The 6,188-nt window shown below is 40.8% G+C and overlaps 1 protein-coding gene and 1 pseudogene across 1 annotated transcript in view; one reads left to right on the forward strand and one right to left on the reverse strand.

Annotated features, from left to right (window-relative positions):
- The window catches only part of LOC135534853 (parvalbumin alpha), a 352,035-nt gene that overhangs the window by 124,810 nt on the left and 221,037 nt on the right, over positions 1 to 6,188 (forward strand). The window lies entirely within an intron of this gene.
- LOC135534709 (amine sulfotransferase-like) overlaps positions 6,036 to 6,188 on the reverse strand; it is a 12,951-nt pseudogene continuing 12,798 nt past the window's right edge.

Here is a 6,188-nt window from a genome sequence, read left to right on the forward strand (position 1 = left end):
AGCGCCATCAGGTTGACATGTGTTGTATGACACTTCGAGAGTCGAGAAAGAGGATGGAACATTTATTAGTTAGAGTCAGATGTGCTAGCTGAACAACTTTAGAAATCCGACATATTATTATTTTCTTTCTGGCACATGTAGCTGGCACATGTAGCGACAAAACTGTAAAAACTACCAATACCAAAACAGCTGTGAAATGTGCAAAGCTCACTGTCCTCAGTGTTTGGTGCAAATGTCAGCTGTTGAATCGTGATACATTTTCAATACTATTAGTACAAAACTCACAGTTGTAATACTTCCTGTGTTATGTTCAGAACCTTTCATTGTGCATTCAGTGGCTTCATCTTTCACTATCTAAGTCATTCATGCAAAATCAACGTTTGTTATGAAATATTTGCTTTAATCACAAATACAATGTATACTATTCAGCAGACAGTCATGAGTGCATCACATGACTCAAACCCACTACCCTGGTGCTACAAGTACCAAGCTCTACCAACTGAACTACGAAGGATAAGGATAACCTCCACTATTATTGGCCCCTTGATAAAGATTAGCAAAAAATACATACAAATATAAATGCCCAGATATTTTTGAAGTGCAAAAACATTTGAAAATTATATTATTTTATACTAATACAATATACTATAACATATATATTTGGCCCAACAGGCAATCAGCAAGCAGTTCTCTTGCCTTCAGGGAGCCATGGAAGTGAATAGAAAGGTGAACCTTCACACAGTTACAATGTTTAGTATAAACCGATGTATATATCGATATCGTATCGAACAAATGCAACAGATATCAATTTAGATTGTCCATCTCGGTGCCCATCACTCTAAAAAAGACAGACAGAGCGTCAGTTTAGCCACTAATTTCGGTTTATGGTGTGTGCTTGCTGTTTGCCTTGCTCAATCATTTATATTTATCTTCAAAGGATTGCTACAGTACACTTTTATCTCTGTACCTAGATATTGCCATTCACAACTATTGTTAATTGTCATGTAGGCTAGCTTTATTAATCTCTGTACCTAGACAATAACATTCACAACTATTGTTTAGATTTATTAAATTAAACTATAAGATACTGTACATATGATCATTTTTCTTCTATTCAACTCTATTCAATTCTACAGTTCTATTCAATTGTACAGTGCTATTCAATTTTACAGTTCTATTCCATTCTACAATGCTATTAAATTCTGCAGTTCTTATCAATTTTACAGTTCTTTTTAACTCTATATACTCAGTCGGTATTGAATAGAATGTTACGGCCCCTTGGTCATCTTGGTCATCCCATTGGCTCACAGCAAAAACTTCACCCTTTTCAAATGCAATTTTCTTTCAAACGCCTTGACTGACACCTCTTTGAAACACCTATGTAAAGCAACGTGGATGCAGTGATCAGTGTTGCAGTAAAATCTTCTAAAGCAAAGTTGGTGATACAAGAAGCAGCTCAAACAAGCAAAATTCCGTCAATGATAAACATCTCCCGTTTGGCATGTCTCTTGTGATGCGGTTCACAGCAGCACTGAAGGATGCGTGGACTTGAAAATGGCGTCAGAGTTTTGAATGACTCTTCACCCCTTTTTGTTTCATGCTGGTTGAAGACCTAGCTAGCCATTAACTAGCTAACACCAGACACAAATGAAAGGGGAACCATACACTGAGTATACAAAACTTTAGGAACACCTGCTCTTTCCATGAAATAGACTGACCAGGTGAATCCAGGTGACAGCTATGAGTCCTTACTGATGTCTCCTGTTAAATCCACTTCAATCAGTGTAGATGAAGGGAAAGAGACAGGTTTTAAGCCTTGAGACCATTGAGACAAGGATTGTATATGGGTTGCATGCAGAGGGAGAATGGGCAAGACAAAATATTTAAGTCCCTTGATAAAAAAATTGAATCAAATAAAATTTTATTGGTCACATATATCGGTCGAAAGTTTTAGAACACCTACTCATTCAAGGGTTTTTTTTATTAAAAAAAAAAATAGAGCAATTGTTGGCTGCTTTTCCTTCACACTGCGGTCCGACTCATCCCAAACCATGGTTGAGGTCGGGGGATTGTGGAGGCCAGGTCATCTGATGCAGCACTCCGACACTCTCATTCTTGGTAAAATAATCCTTACACAGCCTGGAGGTGTGTTGGGTCATTGGTCTGTTGAAAAACAAATGTCAGTCCCACTAAGCCCAAATCAGATGGGATGGCGTATCGCTGCAGAATGCTGTGGTAGCCATGCTGGTTAAGTGTGCCTTGAATCCTAAATAAATCACAGGCAGTGTCACCAGCAAAGCACCCCCACACCATCACACCTCCTCTTCCATGCTTTACGGTGGGAAATACACATGCAGAGATCATCCATTCACCCACACCACGTCTCACAAAGACACGGCGGTTGGACTCCAATTTAGACTCCAGACCAAAGGACAAATTTCCAACGGTCTAATGTCCATTGTTCGTGTTTCTTGACCCTAGCAAGTCTCTTCTTATTATTGGTGTCCTTTAGTAGTGGTTTCTTTGCAGAAATTCAACCATGAAGGGCTGATTCACACAGTCTCCTCTCAACAGTTGATGTTGAGATGTGTCTGTTACTTGAACTCTGTGAAGCATTTATATAGCCCTTTGTACATCAGCTGATATCTCAATGTGCTGTACAGAAACCCAGCCTGAAACCAAGCAAGCAATGCAGGTGTAGAAGCACAGTGGCTAGGAAAAACTCCTTAGAAAGGCCAAAACCTAGGGGGGGGGGGCAACACAGACATTAAGAATCTCGCTAACGGGATCGATATGACAACAGCCAATGAAAGTGCAGGACGCCAGATTCAAACAACAGAAATCTCATAATTAAAATTCCTCAAACATACAAGTATTTTACACCATTTTAAAGATACACTTGTTGTTTATCCCACCACAGTGTCCGATTTCAAAAAGGCTTTACGATGAAAGCACACCAAACGATTATATTAGGTCTGCACCTAGTCACAGAAAAACACAGCTATTTTTCCAGCCAAAAAGAGGAGTCACAAAAAGCAGAAATAGAGATAAAATGAATCACTAACCTTTGATGATCTTCATCAGATGACACTCATAGGACTTCATGTTTCACAATAAATGTATGTTTTGTTTGATAAAGTTCATATTTATATCCAAAAAACGCAGTATACATTGACGTGTTATGTTCAGTAGTTCCAAAACATTCAGTGATTTTGCAGAGAGCCACATCCATTGACAGAAATAGTGACCAGCTCATGCCACTATGGCAGACCTCTGACTCATTCAGCTCCCATTCCCCCTCCTTCACAGTAAAAGCATCAAACAAGGTTCTAAAGACTGTTGACATCTAGTGGAAGCCTTATGAAGTGCAATATGACCCCGTAGACACTGTATATTTGATAGGCAATGAGTTGAAAAACTACAAACCTCAGATTTCCCACTTCCTGGTTGGATTTTCTTTCTCAGGTTTTCGCCTACCATATGAGTTCTGTTATACGCACAGACATCATTCAAACAGTTTTAGAAACTTCAGAGTGTTTTCTATCCAGATATGCATATTATTAGTATATCTTAGCTTCTGGACCTGAGTAGCCGGCAGTTCTCTCTCTCTGGGCACCTTATTCATCCAAGCTACTCAATACTGCCCCCAGCCATCAGAAGTTGCTGGTGTGAACAATGCTGAATTCATGTAGACAAAGGAGAGCTCTCCAGCAGGTACCAAAACTTTCAAAGGCCCTTTTCTCAAAAGTGGGTTCACAAGTTTATCAATGTTCAAAGTAGAATTACTTTCCCATTGTTCCTCAAAAATGCAGTGTATGATATACCATGTTGTAGCTCTGAATCTCTATTTTTATCCAATGTATAAAAATAAAAATAAATCAAATTTTGCTATATGAGACTGATTTGAGCTGGTCAGTCACACATAAACTCAGCAAAACAAGAAATGTCCCTTTTTCAGGACCCGGTATTTCAAAGATAATTCGTAAAAAAACAAATAATACCACAGATCTTAATTTTAAATGGTTTAAACACTTTCCCATGCGTGTTCAATGAACCATAAACAATTAATGAACATGCACCTGTGGAACGGTCGTTAAGACACTAACAGCTTACAGACGGTAGGCAATTAAGGTCACAGTCATGAAAATGTAGGACACTAAATAGGCCTTTCTACTGACTCTGAAAAACACCAAAAGAAAGATGCCCAGGGTCCCTGCTCATCTGCGTGAATGTGCCTTAGGCATGCTGCAAGGAGGCATGAGGACTGCAGATGTGGCCAGGGCAATACATTGCCATGTCCGTACAGTGAGACACCTAAGACAGCGCTACAGGGAGACAGGACGGACAGTTGATCGTCCTCGCAGTGGCAGACCACGTGTAACAACACCTGCACAGGATTGGTACATCCGAACATCACACCTGCGGGACAGGTACAGGATGGCAACAACAACTACCCGAGTTACATCAGGAAGGCACAATCCCTCCATCAGTGCTCAGACTGTCTGCAACAGGAGTAGAGAGGCTGGACTGAGGGCTTGTAGGCCTGTTGTAAGGCAGGTCCTCACCAGACATCACCGGCAACAACGATGCCTATGGGCACAAACCCACCGTCGCTGAACCAGACAGGACTGGCAAAAAGTCCTCTTGACTGACGAGTCACGGTTTTGTCTCACCAGGGGTGATGGTCGGATTTGCGTTTATCGTCAAAGGAATGAGCGTTACACCGAGGCCTGTACTATGGAGTGGGATCGATTTGGAGGTGGAGGGTCCGTCATGGTCTGGGGCGGTGGGTCACAGTATCATCGGACTGGGCTTGTTGTCAGTGCAGGCAATCTCTACGCTGTGCGTTACAGGGAAGACATCCTCCTCCCTGTGGTAACCTTCCTGCAGGCTCATCCTGACATGACCCTCCAGCATGACAATGCCACAAGCCATACTACTCGTTCTGTGCGTGATTTCCTGCAAGACAGGAATGTCAATGTTCTGCCATGGCCAATCCCATTGAGCACATCTGGAACCTGTTGGATTGGAGGGTGAGGGCTAGGGCCATTCCCCCCAGAAATGTCTGCAGTACTTAATGCAGATACTGCTTGTCACTTTTGACCCTCCTTTGTTCAGGGACACATTATTCAATTTATGTTAATCACATGTCTGTGGAACTTGCTCAGTTTGTCTCAGTTGTTGAATCTTGTTATGTTCATGTAAATATTTACACATGTTAAGTTTGCTGAAAATAAACGCAGTTGACAGTGAGAGGTGAGAGTGAGAGTGCTGAGTTTACGTATAAAATTAGTCAAGCAGCATGTAAACATTATTAAAGTGACTTGTGTTCCATTATTTAAGTGACCAGTGATTCCATACCGTACCAGGAAGTGATAAAGCCCTCACTTTATCATTCAGAAACATATTTCCGTGTCTGAAAATCTTTACCTGTGCGTGTTTAGGATGCCTGCCCCCCCCCCCCGAAGCATATGCTTCTGTACTGATATTACAAGCTTGATTCAGAAGATAGGTGGGAAAATCATTTTGGTTCCAACCCCTACCCTAGTCACATTTTGACACATGTCGAGCTATATAAACCACGCCCCTCTGCAAAAACACCTTCTCCGATATTGGTTAACAAGGCGGTACTTATTAAAAATAGGTAAGAGAATATCATTTTACCATTCGGTGTATTAAAATAAGATTTAAGGTGATATCACATAGTTCCCTTGATTATGAATCCAGTAATTGACATAGGGGAGGAGACCAGTAACTTTATGATCCAGATTTATGAATGTACATAGAAGCAACAGTCATTTTTCGTACTTTGGTCATCATGCTTTGATCTGGTTTCCTCAAATATCATCCAATTTCATGAAAAAACATGATTTTGACTGTTCATGACCTTTAAACTAGCCAAGACCAGCAACATGAACAAACAGACTCTACAGCTGAAATCAGTGAGTGAAGTTACTAAACAGACTATTCTAAACAAATGACATGGCTTACCTGTGGTGAGATGTTTTCCACACACACATAGGTACGTGTAGGCTTCTTAGACAGTGGGTCCCCACAATTTCCCAGTCTTCCACTCCGATTTGCCTGAAGACACAGGGCTCTTCTCACAGACTCCATTTCCTTCACATTTTTGTACTTTGAACAACACAGCAGCTTTATGTCATTTTTGTTATTTCTATATAAGAGAA

Source organism: Oncorhynchus masou, chromosome 5 (genome assembly GCF_036934945.1).
Source record: "Oncorhynchus masou masou isolate Uvic2021 chromosome 5, UVic_Omas_1.1, whole genome shotgun sequence".
NCBI lineage: Eukaryota > Metazoa > Chordata > Actinopteri > Salmoniformes > Salmonidae > Oncorhynchus > Oncorhynchus masou.